The sequence below is a fragment of the Calonectris borealis genome, chromosome 8, assembly GCF_964195595.1.
Source record: "Calonectris borealis chromosome 8, bCalBor7.hap1.2, whole genome shotgun sequence".
Classification (NCBI taxonomy): Eukaryota; Metazoa; Chordata; class Aves; order Procellariiformes; family Procellariidae; genus Calonectris; species Calonectris borealis.
The window spans coordinates 21,653,550-21,670,780 of record NC_134319.1 but is presented as its reverse complement, the minus strand read 5'-3'; the positions used below and the strand labels follow the sequence as shown (position 1 = coordinate 21,670,780).

At 37.0% G+C, this 17,231-nt stretch overlaps 1 protein-coding gene across 1 annotated transcript in view; it reads left to right on the top strand.

Moving 5' to 3' along the window:
- The window catches only part of PLPPR5 (phospholipid phosphatase related 5), a 206,582-nt gene that overhangs the window by 11,701 nt on the left and 177,650 nt on the right, over positions 1-17,231 (top strand). The window contains exons 7-9 of the mRNA XM_075156378.1: positions 482-637; positions 14,524-14,633; positions 14,852-16,147. The gene's annotated coding sequence lies outside the window, so the exon portion shown is untranslated. The remainder of the gene's footprint in view (positions 1-481; positions 638-14,523; positions 14,634-14,851; positions 16,148-17,231) is intronic.

Sequence of the window (17,231 nt, the reverse complement as noted above, 5' to 3'; positions counted from 1 at the left end):
CAATTCATCTTCATCTGCAACCTACCCTGTCTTACCAGGTTTTTGGTCAGGGACATTGTGTAATTCTGTGCCATGTAGCCTGGGGCATTTTCACAAGCCTCTGCAGGATGGACCAGTCTGATTGCAACTTGTAAATTCACAACTTAGGCAAATTGCTATGTAACTGCGATAAGATGTCCAATCTCCCTTTGCCCAAAGCTGTCACACATGGCTGGATTCTTGGTAAGTGCAAAGCAGTTAAGTTGAAGGCAGTGGAAATTATGCTGCTCTATACCAGCTGAGAATCCAGGCCACAATGTATATGGAAATCATAAAGCCTCTGCTCTGGTTTCTGATACTTTCTGGTATTTTAGTGTTTTGTTCTTACATATGCCTCTACAGTTACTTCTGAATTCTATTGTCTGGGTGAGAACAGGATTGAGCTTTTCTATCAGCTTGCATATATATATATACGTTAAAAAGTAACTCTTGCTTTCTGCAGCAGAAAACCAAGGAAAGGTGTAAGAATCCATTTGGTTTTTGGATGGATGATGAAGGCAGATGCACCTGAAGAAAGCGCAGTGGACAGGGCTCTGGCTGACGCTGAGACTGTTCTGGTTTATCAAGAAGCCTCTGGTGGTTCCTGGAGCATGGGGAGGTGAGTGTACTCCAATGTCACACCCTGGTCTTGCCATTATTGTTGCGATAGTGAGCCCTTGCAAACATTGTTGCCTCAAAGGCTCTGGTGTGTTCAGAGACTGCAGTGCTGGTGTTTTCACTGTCAAATCTTCAATGAACTGGGCGGGGCTGAATGATTTTTCCTACCTCCACTACAGCTCTAGTGTAGATGAGCCTGCACCCATTAGAGTCTACAGCACCTGGAGTTCAGGGCAAGAGAAAGCTGAAATACCAGTGGGTGACCTGGGGAGTTCATGAGTATACAGAAGTGTTTTGAGCTGACATGGGATGAAGGAATTGAGGTTGCAATACAGATGTGTCAAAAATAATCTAAACATGGCTGAATGCGCTGAAGAGGTTAAAATTAGCATTTATCTGTGCTGGTAGTATCTTGTTTTGTACTTCTTAGAGGAAATCATCCAGTGAGAGCAGGATTGCAGCAGTTAAATGGATGACAAGTGTTAACATTTTTAAGGCCTTTGATTCTGCTTTTTTCCTTCCTACGTGTTAGATCTAAAGTACCTTTTCAACTACCAAGCTGTAACCCACAGCAGGTCTGTGCTATCATCTTTGTTGATCCTTCTAGAAATAAAAAAAGGAATTTATGTAATCTGTAAATAAACAAACTTTCTCTCATGCTATAGATAATGTTGTATCTTGAGCTCTTACTAAAACACCATTAAATAATGAACATTGTATGTTTTTATATATATATTTTTTACTATCCATTCTCATCTAATTGTGACTTAAATATCTATCTAGAATAGAAAGGATTATTTATTGCAACGTTGTGAAAATTCCGCAGGTGCTTTGTTAATTTTTAGATAAATCAACACATAACCTTTTATTAAAAAATAATAATATTGTATTTCCCGTAGTATTTCATTAAATCCTTCCTATGTTAGGTTATACACATTCTTTTTCACAAATAGCTATGTAAGAAATGCAGTGTAATTTGGGGTTACATTGTACAAATGTGCCTTTGTGAAACCAACAGACCCGCGGCATGTGCTCCCACCAGGGGGCAGGACGAGACAAAAATTAAGGAGCATTATGGGCAAAAAACCCAACAGCCCTGCTTTTAATTTCCCCCCTCCCCCTTCAATTTCTGCAAAAGCACAATCTCTGCAGCTGTATGACTATTTCAGTGAAAGCAAGTCTTCTGGTTTTTTTGGGGGGAGTTGTGTAAACAGTGCTTGGCTTCTGCTTCAATGAATACATATGTATTGCTGCTTCTGAGGTACTGTATGTCCTCACAAACAGAAGTCCTATGATCTATTTACAGAAGCATTTTTAAACTATATAAAGCTATATAATAAAACTGTATGTTTCCCATCTTGTGAAAAACAGTGGTGTTTTAAAATCCCCTCTGCAGCATTTTAGCTGTTATTTTTCTTAAACACAGTTTGAAGATAATCCTCGACACTACAATTCAAGACTGTAGCGTTATATTGCCCTTTGAAAAAACAACGTAGCAGGAGCCTGAGGCTTATGCCATGCCCAATTACAGGAGAACTCTGACATCTTAAGTGTTTCTTGTGTCTAGGATAATGCAGAAGGCAGCCTATTTTCTAAGATATTGCAGTGACCCACTTGTGCAGTGATGGAAGGGGACCACTGACTGAAGCCTGTTTAGCCCAAGCATAAGTCAAATAGCTGTGAGGAGCAAAAACTATTGCAAAAACTAGGTTTGTTCATAAAAGTGGATGTGCTTGTAAGGAATGCTGTTCATAATTAATTATAGCATAATCCCAGATGATTTGAGTACTCATCTCTGAGCAAGATCGTGAAAGACTTTTTAGTAATTACACCACAGAATTTAATATCTATAAAAGGAGATGAATCATCTGAGAATAGAAAAGTATCAACTAGCTCCGAGGCCATTCCAAATCTACAGCTGAGGTGTGAAGCCTGTAGCTGTCACTTGTGGGTAGCTCACAGTCATGATTTTACATGTATGCTACCAGAGGTACAAATCACCAGGCACCAGAAACTGTGGTGAGAGTAACTGGCTTTTCATTCATTATGGCTTTGTATAGGAACGCTCTAGCAGTGAAAAAGCAACTTGAAATTGACAGTACACTTAGCTTTGCTGAAGGATCTCCCAGGCTTAAGGAATAGTTTCAGCAGTTACCGGCAAAGCAAGGCCCCTCTTTCTTAAGAGAAAGAGGTTCTCTTTATGACTTGTAATTAAAGACTCTACTGACTTGATTATCTCTGGAGCTTTAGTTTTTCATTTAAACTTTATGCTTCAGTATTGCATAACTGCATGGAGGCCTGGCATATACTGTTTTTTATCCACCACTTTTGAATTGAAACTGTGAATCTCAGCATGGTTCTCTGCACTGTCAAAGCTTAAACCACCGCTTTTGGATGGTGGTGTGTTGTATTGAAGAATGCATTTACAGGAAGTGACCAGAGCACAGGAGTCAAGCAGCAGCTCTGTCGCAATGACATGATTGTGATCATCTGCCAGTTCTCTTCCAAAGCAGCCAGAGACTTTGAGTATGTTTCTCCTATGTCCTTGGGATTTCTTTCTCATTTCAAAAATCAGAACTATTACGGAAAAAAAATTTAAAAGTCTGGAGTCTGGAATGCTTCAGAGTCTATATGTGTGAGAAATTATAATTTTGGCTTTTACACAGACATGTCATAGACTCACAGGACCATGCAGGTTGGATGGGACCCAGGATCCAGTCCAACCCACTTCTCAGAGCATGGTCTGCATTGAGTTCAAAGTAGGTTTCTCAGGGTTTTGGAAACCTCCAAGTGTGGAGACTTCTTGGGCTACCTGGGCAACCTGTTTCACTGCTTCAGTGGCCCGTCACTGTCAAAAACTATTTTCCTAATGTCAAGTCAGAACCTCCCATTTTAGTTCACGTCTCTTGACTCTCATCATCCTTCTGCCAGGCATCTCTGTAAAAAGCTTTATCTTCCCAAGAACCTTGTTGCAGGTATTGAAAGGCTCTATTAAGTCACCCTAAACTTTCTGTATCAGTGCTGTGGGGGTGAATGTTTCTGTTCCTATATTTTCACTGTGACTATGACACTTCCATAACTGTGATACCGTCTTTAGTTATTTTCTATACATTTAGATGGAATCCAAGATACTCTTAAAGGTTATGGATCAGATTATGGTAACTTCCTCTTAAATAGACACAAATAGATATGATATTTTAATATAAATATAAAATGTATCTATATGTATAACATATAGGCAGGTATTACTATAATAATATATAAAAATTCTGTATATTTTAAGCAAGTTATAAACATAACTTAAGTATATATAAATTATATAATTATATATATAATTTTATTTCTAATATCTGTCAAGTGCTTTAAGCAATTTTTGTACTACTATGCTAAAATTTCTTCAGAAATCTCATGTATTTAAGTGCAGAGAAGTAGTAACTTGTATCAAACAGCTCTGGTCTGGTAGGACTAGAATTGAAAATTTTTTAGTCCTATAAATAGAGTGAAAATGAAATATTTTACTATTATTACTGGCCTCATTCATTCCAACATTATGAGTCAGCCCCCCAAAAGGAGAATAAAAAACTTTATTAAGGTTCTTTTTACTTCCCTTTATTTTTGCTTATAGTTCCATTTGATTCATGTTTTGAGCTTTCCCCACTGGCTACTGGAGTTAAAAACAATTTTCTGCTGCTGCAGCAACTTAAAGGGGCCAAAATGAAGGGGCGGTGGGGGAATCTCAGAGTACTTTATTTCAAAGGCAGTGAGTTAGCAAGGAACAGATGAAGGTCTGTGTAAGGCAAACTGAAATAAGTACTAAAGGGAAAAATTTTCTCAGGCATATTAGTATGCACTAACTTCCAAAGTTATAAATATCCACACAAAGTGGAAGAAACAATGCTTTTACTAATTTTTTCCTCAGTAGAACAATTCAGAAAGTGGCTTTGTGTGTGGGAGTTTCACAGTTGGCTGAAACACAAAGTCAGAAAGTTTTCAGCTAAAAACATTTGGCAGAAAACTGGAATTTTTTAAAGCAGCTGCAGAGACAGTTCTGTTTTGCCAGTGGCTTACGTCCCACTTTCCTCCCTTGGGTTGTCCGAGGCTGGACTGCATGGTGCTGTTGCAGTGGTAGCATGAAGTTCACAGTGGTGCTGCTCAGGAAGCTGTGGAAGCTGCCAGTATATCTAATTGGTCTGTATTTCCACATCAGATGATAAGTTAAAACAGGTAGTATATGAACTCATAAGTATTTACATAAAGGGCAAATATAGTTCTGTTGTGTGACAGTGAAATATATTAATATGGCCACAGCATGCTTAAATAATAAAAGTAAGTCCAAACTCTGAATTATAAAGCTGAAATCCAATCCAATTCCACTTAGTGGAATAAATCTATGGGGTTACCCTGGATATAATGGAGGTCAGAAGCTGCCTCAGATTCAATGGTAAATAAAAATCAAGAGAATACTGAAAGCATGCACACTGTTGTCATAATTGTGTGTGCGTCTTGAAGGTGTATATTTCAGTGACCAAACCTGCATTTTATCCTTCTGGAAACTTTTTGTTTTAAAGGTAATATCTTGTTTTTTAAGTTAATGTCAGAATATTAAGCTATTTAAGCTTATTAGCTAATCAGGTATTCAGAAAGTTAAAACAAGACCATCTATTTTTAATAAGTCTGTAATCTCTGATGAGTCAAATGTCATGATCTTAAATTCTGAATGTGATTCTGAAAATTATTTATCTTACTGTACTTTATAAGATTTCTTACTAGATAATTGTTACAGACATTAAATGGATGTCTCTCAGGAACATTCAGTTAATAACTTTAAGTAAATGAAAGGACTGTCTTTCCACTGAAAACCACCAGAAGGAAACCAGCATACATTTGATATACACAATATAGTAGAGTTGAATTTCTTATCTTTCTTTTTCTTTTTTTTTTTTTTACTATTTCTTAATCCACATAGTCTTGATTTTTTTTTTTAATGTCTAGACCACATTTTATAAAATAAGTTGTTACTCTGTTGTTAATTCAAAATGATTGACAGAAGAAACTAGGAGCTGAATGTCAAAGTACATAACTACAGTGGCAGGAAGATCAGGGTAGATCTAATATATGTTGTGAGTTGCTGTTCCCAGTGAACAGATTCTGATGAGGTATCTGGTGGTGTCAGGAGTTAAGGAACAATTATACTGCTATGCATCTTTTTTTGGTCTGATGTGGCTACTTCCAGGAATGAAAGAGGTGAAAGGTGCTGAGGCCATCTCTTTGCACAGGGGTGATTGCAAAAACATGATCTAACCTCACCTATGTTGCCCAGATACAAGTGATTAATGTGTGATGGATGCAATTTACATTTTTTCTAGAGCAAGTTATAATATGGAATTTTGAATCAGTTAAGATACTTTGCAGCAAATGACAACTTCTAGGCAAAAATAAAATAGTGAGCTGAAGAAAAGAGAATCTGAGAATAACAATATAAAATTTCTCCTTGATTTAATTGTGATTATGACACTGAATTCAAAATTTCTTCAAAGCCCTTCTTATATGTACTGCTTTTTCATCTGAAAACCTCTGGAGTGCTAGAAACATTAATTAATTAACCTTCTTAATAATTCTGTGAAAGAAGGTTGGTAATTATTATGAAATACTCATTTTATAGTGGTAAGACAAGGCACAGAGAAATTTAGTAGTACACACAATGTTAAATACTTCGTAGTATCCAAAGTAGTTACATTTTGAATTCTGACAGGTAGAGTTGGGATCTGAGAACAATCTAAAAAAAATAGCCACCTTCAGGGTATCTTAGATTGAGAACAAGAAATAATTTTCTAATCTTGATACTCCTCTTCTTTTAACTATTGCACCTAAAAACTGTCAAACAGTTGAACGGCAATCTGGATTTCAGTAGCTATAGGAAGAGATGTAAATACAAATCTCTCTTATGATGAATTAGCCTCTATTTGTTATTTTTCTAAACTTCTTTGGATCAAAAAAAATCCAAGAAAGTCTTGGCTTCTCAAGTATTTTTCTAACATTTATAGTACAGAAGCCTTAGAGGATGAGTACAGCTAATGGCTTATCTACTAGTAGGCAATCTTTTCTTAGCCTTTGCTTTAGAGCAGTGGCTTGAGGAAGCCTAAGTCATTATTTTTAAAGTTAATGTTGATACTACTAGGAACTGTATAAATTCTTCCTGTCGTGAGAGCAATATTTTGGATCATAAAAAAAGAGATTAAAATAGACACAAAAATGTAAAAGATTATGTGGAATCTGATGTGTTTTAATTAAGAAAAACCTCATGGTCACCACTCAAAGCTTGTGTGAGGACAAACTAGATCCTACAAGAGGAGCACAGAGGGGAAAAGGAGCTCCAAAAAATTCCTGTAATGCAGCTAAGAATAATTATTTAAATTTATTGTTATGTTCAGTGACAGCTATTGTTATACTGAAAAGAAAAAAACAAAGCAGTGATTACAGTTATTTCTCCTTAGATGCTTGTGTTTGAGTTTTGATCTGATGCTTTGACTTGCTTCCTTTGTCCCGTAAGTTACAGGCAGATTGTACAAGCTCAGCCAAAGGAGAGAAAAGGCAATTTCTGTTTCTCCCCATATCTGTAAACTGATCTTGGAGTAAGGAGGCACTTATAACTTGGGACTAGTCATCCGCACCTTCAGTGGACAACGAAAACAATACCAGCTGTACAGTTTGCAGGGAGGGCCTAAAGCCATGGTATTCCTGTGGCCAGGAGGAGAAAGAGGGAGTACTGTACACCTCCAATATACATGGACTCTCATTAGTTAGGGGATCATGAGGGAACAGGGTTTAGTAGATTTCCAGATTATCTTTACTACGCCCACACATTGAGCATTATATTTCCGTTGCTGAAAGAGAAGTGCCTGGGAAGTTAGCTGATTTTCACTGTGTGATAAATTGACATCCAGGCCTGAAGAGTTGCAGACTTGCACTTGGCTAGGCTGCAGTGCATTCCACCGTGTTCAGTTCCTCCCTTCGTAGTCTGATGAGGCTGTTTCAGAGCCCTTCAGCTTTGATTTCACATGTATCTACTTTTCTTCTCATCCTCATCAAGGTGTGAATTAGAACACTCTTCATTAAATACCTTATACAGATGATTAGCTCCAGCCCTGATGACTAAGGGAGAATTCTTCCTTGGGTGAAAAAAGTGTAGTGTAGGTGCAATGTACTCTTTCCTTGGGGCAAATGGGAATGCAGGATGTGAGGAGAATCTATAGATAGATACATATTGTGGAGTAGGAATCTCTTTCAGTTTTTTTCCCCTGTATCTTTCATTTCTTTTATAACTTCAGTTGTGTGTGTAAAGTATTTTATAAAATAAATGTATTTAATGTTGGTTTAACAGAGAAAATGGAGAGGGAAAAATAAAAGACATAAATCTAACAGAAAGGCTATAGATATCTTCTTGGCTTGCAGATATCTTCTTCAGCGCTGTTTCCATGGAAATTATTTATAGTGCCTGGAGGGAGTGAAGTGCAGGTCACAGATCTGCAGAGCTACAGTAGGCTCTCAGCCCAGTTAGGCAGAATCTGACAACAACAAATGGGAATGTCTTTGAATGGAGCTCTTCTGCTTTCAGAGGAAAACATAATCTCTTATAAAAATGTGGCTTTGAAAGAAAAATATTAATCTCTATGGCAGTTTGGGGTGAAATTGGAACCAAGAGCTGTCGGTTTTTATAATGAAAACAGTTTCAAACTCTCTCCCCTCCATTCCTGCTCCCCTTACTGCTTGAAGTCATTAAGAGTTTCATCACATTTATTAGAGCAGAATTCTAAGTGCTTTTTTGGATATTCACTGTGTATTCCAGTTTGGCTAATTATTTTACCTCTTGAACGTCTACCTGGGATATGCTGAAACAGAGCACAAAAGACAAATCTGGCAAATGCTGTGGATATTGCCCATCATCAAGAAGCATATTCTGCATTTTATTTACATCAAAATATATTTTATGTAAAATATCTAAACCTATATGGAATGTTTTTATATATTACATTTATGTATGTATTTATGTATATTACATATATGTATATTTTTTCTTCTCCAAAAGTTACAAAAATACATTATATAACAATTTGTGTGACAGCCTTTCATGGAAATGAATGCTTCTTATAATTTGTAAAGAGGGGTGAACAGATATATGGACTGCAGTTTGAATTGGAGTATCAATCTTCCATTTTGTCACAAATTACTTGGCAGTATTAATGCAATATTAAGGAGTTTCTTACTCCTTTCTGTCAAGAAAAAACCCTTAGGGGCATTCAATTCATACAGTGTGTAGCCCAGCCCACACTGAAGACAAAGATACAGATCCCCTCTCGTTGCCCTGAAAGAGAACAGGATGGTGACTTGGGGTATTGAGGCCTGCATTGATTTGTAGTCAGAACCATGTAAAATGGGCTGCAGCTGGGTGTGGCATGTTGGTCGTTAGTTCTCAAATACACTGCAGAAAGATGAATTTTAAGCAAGGAAATTGTATAACTAAGGCAGACATCCTCCCAAGGGTATTGTGTTTCAGCTTTTTATATTTGGCTTTCTGTAAGCAAGGTCTAGTGACTGTATTTTCTATCTGTGGTTACCACAGCATGAATCTATTATTGGTCTATTAGAAAAAAAGTGAAAATGTTTTAAATTTTTCTCTTTAAGAATTTTGCAACCAAAATAGATTTGTTATTCTCATTATTAACTTTTTTTTTTAAGAAAGAGTCATTTGTTTCTTAATCTCTTTCTTCCTATTTTATTAGAGAATAATGAATATTTCCTATACTCTTCAAAGATTAGGATATGCCATGGAATTACCTGTGGCCTATGCAGGCTCTCTGTGAACCCAGATACTTTGGAAATAGCTACAGTATAAGAGTGTGTGACCCGGCAGTGCTTTTTCCATTTCGTTGGAGAAATGCAGGGTGTTCAATGTGATAGTAAGTCACTTCAGAATGACTTCATCTGTATTCCAGGAAAAGAATAAATGCAGGAGGAAGATAATAAGTCCTAATAATTATTTTTGTTAGGATGGTAAATATTTACACTAAGAATGTTAATATTTCTCATTTGATTTTGCTCTCATTCATCTTTGAATTCTTGTAGATACTGTTGTACAGTGCATTTCCAGTAGTTACTTCAAAATGTAAATGACAGTGAATATTACTAATCACTCTGAAGTGTTTAACCAGCAACTCTGCACATATAAATCCAATTCAAATTGTTTTAGCACAAACCCTGACTTTAGGTCTTGCTTACAACTATTTTTCAGATTTAGTTTAGTGTCTGAAAGGTTCTGCTGACTGTAAAGTAATACATTCCCTGTAACTTCTTAGCCAAATGAACTGTGAAAATTTGGAGATATTGAAGAGGTATTGAAGACATGCCATGTCTGCTGGTTATATCAAGCAAGTAACTTGTATGATGTCCTAAGTGCAGTGACAAGATTCATTATTGCAGATGAACTTGCTTTTGTTTTGGGTCTTTTCTTTCTTTTTTTTTTTTAAAGAAAGGTAAGTTTTTACCATTCTAAAAATGTCTAGAAATGAAGGGAACAAAATTCTGTATCTTACTGATCCTTTTCTTTTTCTTCATTTGACTGACATAGTTTAATATGAGCTTGTGTATTCTGTGTGTCTCTCCTCATCATAGCTTCTCAGAGGGGAAACAAGTTTTGAATTTCCTATTCCATACCAGTGTTATGACAAGGTCTCTCTACTTCCCCCCCCGCCCTTTCCATTATCTGTTAATTTTTTTCATTTGGAAGATACTTTTCAAATTAGCACACTGTTTCCAACAGTTCAATTAGGTAAGCCTCTTTACCACTCGGATGTAGAAATCTTAGAAGTGTCTGCTGGCTGGAGGTTAAATATTAACCACAACATAGAAATTCAGCACTCCCCTCATTAATCCATTTGAAACCATCTGTTATAAAAAGATGCAATATGCCACATCACTTTTTTTCCCCTTTGGCATCTGCCAATTAATTTTTAATCTCTGAGAAATTTGTTGTTAAATTCAGTAGTTTTGTGGCTGTGCTTTTGCCAGTTTGGATATCTTGGCTGATATTTGTTAAGATTGCTTCGTTTAAAAGAGTCTCCATTTGAAATCTTTTCTATATGGCAGTAAACAATTCTTCCCTTGGTGTCATCTTTTCTTGTTGGGACGGATGTTCTGAACAGCAGTACGCACAAAGCTGTTCTCCCTAGGAGATGCTCTTGGGAAAAAAACATGAGCAAAACAAAACCGGCCCATATGCTCCCTTCTTGTGTAAAATGTGTTCAGATTCCCACAGTGGTATGGAATGGGTATGGAATGAAATATCTTAAGTATGCTGGGATCTGCCCGTGCATGTTGTGCTCCATTGCTATAGGCATGGACTGAACGCAGGGAGCAGTAAGAGTTGTGAGCCTTTCCCAAAAGACATGGTGAATGGAAGATTGAGTACTTAAGTGCTTTCTATATTATTAAAGAGAGTATATCTGTATGCATTTCTAGGACATCATACTGTTACAGACTGAATGCCAGACTCTGTCTCTCTAACTGTGGCAAGAGATTCAGCAGATGATAATTTCATCTGTTGTTACCCATGGTGGTGTTATGAAGACATATACTAGTTAACTCTCAAAGACTTAGTTTTACATGGATGGGAATAATTGTTGTAAGAAAAAGCACTGATGCGCCATTATGGCTGCCTGAACAGGGCACAATTATGTATTTCAATCTTCCTTCCTGACATTTAGTAGCATGCTTAGATCCATGCTGATCATTTTGCATAGCTACTGAAAAGAAACTTTATTTTTCTTCACAACAAGCAAGATGGACTACTTCACTTTTCGAGATGTGTTCATTTATTACTTTTTCTCATTGTGCTTTGAAGCTGTTTCTTGGTAAGAGAAGGCTTACATCAATGACAGTCTTCTGAAAAATAAATTTTTAGCAGAGCATTAATCAGCAATATTGTTTTTGCTGCAGGTCTCTTATACAAGCTTGTCCAGCACTGTAGAAAACCCTTTTTTGCTTTTGCAGATGGAAATAAAGAGATACTGTTTCTGACTATATTTTGCTCTCAAATTCCCATGCATATAATTGCAGTGGTAATTTGCTAATTGCTTGCTTATTTTTTTGATCTACAAAAATCCTGACTATAAGCAGTCAGAACCCAGAATATGTATCCCAAGAGAAACTCTAAATTATGATTTCATAAGAATGAAGCAATAATTTAACCTTATCGGATCCTTCTATTCTGATGGTATCCCTATTCTTTCAATTGTTTAGCATCTAGATTTGTGTTTCATTATAGTGATACTATAGTAAAGCTGGGTGGTTTCAACTCCATTGTCATGATAATGTTTTGACATAATACAGCTTCTAATTTATCTTATAAATTGCTAAGAGATGGTTTTTAATTGATAATTGGTTAGCAAAATGGTGTTTTAGTTCAGTAGCCATTGTCTGCTCTGTGTAGAGGCTGAAAGGAATGCCCTGCTAGAAATTAGTACACTGGTTAGCTTTACAGTTACGTGAGAAGAGAAGGGCAAGTCTCCCCTGGTGAAAACCTTGCACTGAATTGCTTTTTCCTGAGGTGCTAATTGAAGCTTAGCAATGAAAAAAGATCAGACTGGTAGTGATCAGTGCAAACTCTCACAAAGACCTGTACCCACTTCTGAAAATTTTACTAGTCTAAACGGCTTCCTTGGCTTTTTTTTTTCCATTGCACCAGATTAATCTCATTATTTTATTCCACGAAAGTGAAATAAGTAACAAAAAATGTAGAGGAAATGAGTTCTTTCCAGCCAATGAGTAGCCACGTACTTATCAGCCAAGCAGAAAAGTACTACTCGTTAATGTGAATAATGCTTCTAGACTCAGTTTCGCACAGCACTGTCTTTTTTTTATTCAGGCAACCAGGCAGAGTGAGTCTTCTGAAATACATTTCACACAGATTACTTTATAAATGAATTTAACACAATTGTCCCAAATTTGTTAAGAACTCTGAGATGGACATCCCTGATGAAATATTCAGGAGAGATTTGGTTGTTCTGTGCAGTTCTCTAGTAGCCATTACTGTGCTGTAGCTCTACAGAGACATAAAATATACAATACCTGAGATTTTCTTATAGCACTTCAGCTTCACTACTCTTTCTCTAGAGCTTATTTCACAGCAGCTTGTGCAGAAACATTATGAATAAACATCTACTCCTGTGTTTGCATAGCCAGTTCATACAAGCATGAATGAGAAGAAATTATAATTCTTCTGCAGTTTACTGCATTTGTGAGGGGTACTTCTTTCTATAGTCATTATTTTATCTTTTTGTCTCTCTAGGATTTTGGTATCAGTGCAAAAGCTTGTACATGTGAACAAGATGACATACAATGCACACTGAAGAATTCTAGGCAAATAAATAATCAGCTATCTTTGGCAGGAAGGTATATTTGAGAGGAAAAGCAGTAAGTGTAAGCTGAAGTGACCATAGGTAATGTAGTTACATGGATGTGTCAGTTGCCTATTGTCCGGTTGGCACTTAAAGCTTACATTTTCTATTACAATTCCAGGATAATTATGCAGCTCCCTGACATGATTGGACTTGGTCAGTCCTTAAACAGAGTATGTTTGCAGTTGAAATCAAATGCAGTCAATGCTCTTGGATTCTTTTAATTAAGGCTGATACTGAAGGCATGGAAGAGAAATGTGTAGATAAATTGTGTAATTGCCTTCAGCTCAGATCTGTAATAGTAATTACATATGGAAGTGCATGAAGCAGAATGATTAATTTTTCTTACTATGACTCAAGCCTCACTCTGGATTTGTGCTAAGGACTATTTTGTATGAGCTATCTGCAAATGGGTATCTGGTCTTTTGGGCTGGGAAGGCAAAAGTAACCAGATCTGATGCTAAATGAAACCATTCCTTTGGGTGAAGTTGGCTATACAAGCTGGTATGTCTTAGTTGTACTAATACTAGTCTAGTGATCTAGCTAAGATCAGGAGGATTTTTGGCCTTTTGAATTGGAATAGAATAGAATATTTCAGTTGGAAGGGACCTACAATGATCATCTAGTCCAACTGCCTGACTAATTCAGGGCTGACCAAAAGTCAAAGCATGTTATTAAGGGCATTGTCCAAATGCCTCTTAAACACCGACAGGTTTGGGACATCGACCACCTCTCTAGGAAACCTGTTCCAGTGTTTGACCACCCTCTCGGTAAAGAAATGCTGCCTAATGTCAAGTCTGAACCTCCCCTGGCACAGCTTTGAACTATTCCCATGCGTCCTATCACTGGATACCAGGGAGAAGAGACCAGCACCTCCCTCTCCACTTCCCCTCCTCACGAAGCTGGAAAGAGCAATGAGGTTGCCCCTCAGCCTCCTTTTCTCCAAACCAGACAAACCCAGACTCCTTAGCTGCTCCTCATAGGACATTCCTTCCAGCCCTTTCACTAGCTTTGTTGCCCTCCTCTGGACGCATTTGACTACCTTAACATCCTTCTTAAATTGTGGGGCCCAGAACTGCACACAATACTCAAGGTGAGGCTGTACCAATGCTAAATACAGTGCGATAATCACCTCTTTTGACCGGCTGAATTATGTATGGGAAAGAAAACTTCAATATGATCTTTACATCTGCAAAGGAAGGACCTTGTCATCATAGCATGTTATTGCAAAGATTAGGATTATAGAGATATCTAGTCTAACCTCAAAGCATGGTTAACCATCAGCTCAGACCAGGTTGCACAGGGCTTTGTTCAGTCTTGAAAACCTCCAAGGAGGGAGATGGCGCAGACTCCCTGGGGGACCTGCTCCACTACCTGACTGCTTCACAGTGGGAAAGTCCCTCCTTACAACCAGCCTGAGCCTCTCTTGTTTCAGCTTACCCCCACTGCCTCTCACTCTCCTGCCATGCACCGGTGAGAAGGGCCTGGCTGTTTCTCCTCCATAATCTCCTTGCAGGCACTGGCAGGTTACCAGTGAACTGGAAGGTATGTTTGAAACACTGTTTATTTATTTCATTGTATTTCTACATTCCTCTTGAATGTTGCATAAAATAGTATGTGAAACAGCATTTAGATCCAACAAGATGTATTGAAGCATCCCTGAGTATTTTTGCTTTTTAAGTCTCAAGCTTTCATAAATTCAGATTTTATGGGAGGAATATGTATGCAGTATTTTTTCTTTCTTCCAAAACTGTCTTTTAAAGCTCCTGGGGGTGGGGGGAAGAAATGAAAAAGAAACAGAAAAAAAAACCCAAAAGAAAAAAGGTAAGTTTTGATTTTTCTTGGATTTGTAATTCTATTCACACTAACATTCAGTCTGGCTGTGAAGTGTGCATGAGAGAGTGTTGGCGAAACTCTTCTCATAACAGAGGTATTGATATGTTCACAATCAATGAAGTATTAATGCTTCCCTTTCACATTAAGTGCACCTGAATATGACTGACTTTTTTTAATTAGGATCTCAAGTATGGCAAAGTAATGATTGTTGTGTATTTTTTTTACATTTTAACTCTCTAGATTTGTTTGTTCCCAGTAAAAAATGTACAGTGAAATAGGAAATAACATTTATTCCAGGGCTGGAATTTTTTTTATCTTTGATGATAAAGAATGGTATTGAAATCAGAATGGAACAAATTAATTTCTGTCACACATCAGTAGTTGACTTCCTAAATCTATTATTAATGAATTGCAAATGTTTAAATCAGCACTGGGTGTGGTAACATGAATTTTTGAATTTATTTAATAAGGGTAATCAATATCTGTGGGAAGGCAGTTCTAATAAAGCCTCTTAGAATAAGATGAGAGGCAAAGGAAGGTAATTCTAGAAGTTCTTGCTCAGCTAGCATCAGTGGGGACCTTGTTTAAATGAAGAGGGAATTTGGTTCAAAGATCAAACACAGAGGTGTATCATTTTTCTTGAATAGGTTTGTATTTACAGGTTGGCTCTAAGATAGCTACAACAGGCACAATGAAATTGCATGGAAGCTTTAGAAAACAGAGTGCTGTACGTATGGCATAGGGATACTATATTTTTATGTGAGCAGTAGGAATGCTCTTTTGCAGTTCTATTCAAGTTGCTTGCTTTAAGGAAACAATTTTATGGTTATTTAGTCCACTAGATATAGACACACCTATTGCTGCACTGTACCAGTGCTGTTTGTAACCATGACAAAGAAGGGAAAAATTGACTCTTAGGACTGTCGCAAATAATACTAATGTACTGGAGTGGGGAAGTATACCACCAGGCATACAACCTAGACTCTGCCCCATTTGAGATGCATTGGTAGGAAATGAGTGGCTGAGAGTCAGATTTAATTTAAATGCTCCTACATTTACATTTCAGATAACTGATTCTTGGGTTTGTGGTTTTTTTTTACTCTCTCTTATGGTTGATTGCTCTTTCATTTTTAACTTTTGTCGTCTCATAAGTTCCTGTGATGTCTAATAAACCTGGCAATGAAAGCACATTACTGTCAGGAGCACAAATTGCTTCTCAATAAGTAAGTGTTGAATCTGTTCCTCTAGCTAAGTAATAACAACATCAATGCATGTAACAGTATCAAGTAACACCAAATGTTAGCTCTTTTTTTTTCTTTATTTGCAAGTAACAGATTAGTTTTTCAGCACAGCACTTGTATTTTGAACCTCTTCTTATTCCTCTAAAATTTTGGTAACTTTCTCACCAAGAGTTAGAGACCAAATGACAGCTATACTCAGTTCAATAAAGTGCTGTGAGGGGTTATTTAGTTCAGTGACTTCTGCTTTCTGCACACGTTTCTGAGATTTTTCCTTTATTTTCCTCAAAGCACATTTCACTTTGCTTTACTTTTTGTGGTTCCTAGTTAAAGCTGATGATTTCCTTTAACATTGCTTTGTCAGACTGTTAGGTTAAGCAGTGCCATAATATACTAGAGTCTTTGTTCTGAAATCCAGTAGCTAAATTTACTTAACAAATATAGCCTCCACAAAAGTTAATGGAATTAAACCAGAGCTCTGATTTGACTCTCACATCTTAACACTGAAAATAATTTGTCTGTTTACTTGTTCTCGCTCACAACTTAGCACTGTTCAGCCTTTGACCTGGAGAACTCTGAGCTACAGGACAAATAATTTGTGTGAGAAGTTCAGTAGAGATGGTCATGGAGACTTTACACAGACAATGTTTGTTTTGAGGGTATTTTTATCTTCCTGCCAAAAAATGGAGTAACATGTTACTTAAAATCCCTCCTGAGTTACAGATAAAGATCACTGTGTTGTCTGTACAATAATGATCAACACTATCTGACAGTATGTGGTTGCCCAGGGATTTCTATTCTTTGGTTCTTTCTGACCCCCTGCAGTGGCCTTGCAAACAAAATCCTACCTACTATATTTATTTATTGACTCTCCCCTCTAGTTTTAGCACTATTTGCATTCTTCCTCTTACTGGTCATATTTACATTTCTATGTTTTTGGGGTTCCTTAAACAATATCTTAGCAAACAAAAACAAATGGTTTCCTGTTAGTCTTACAATGTGAACAGAGTACTTTGTTCTCTCATCTTAAAAAGGGAGATTCTCTTGTTACTACTGTCACTAACCATTT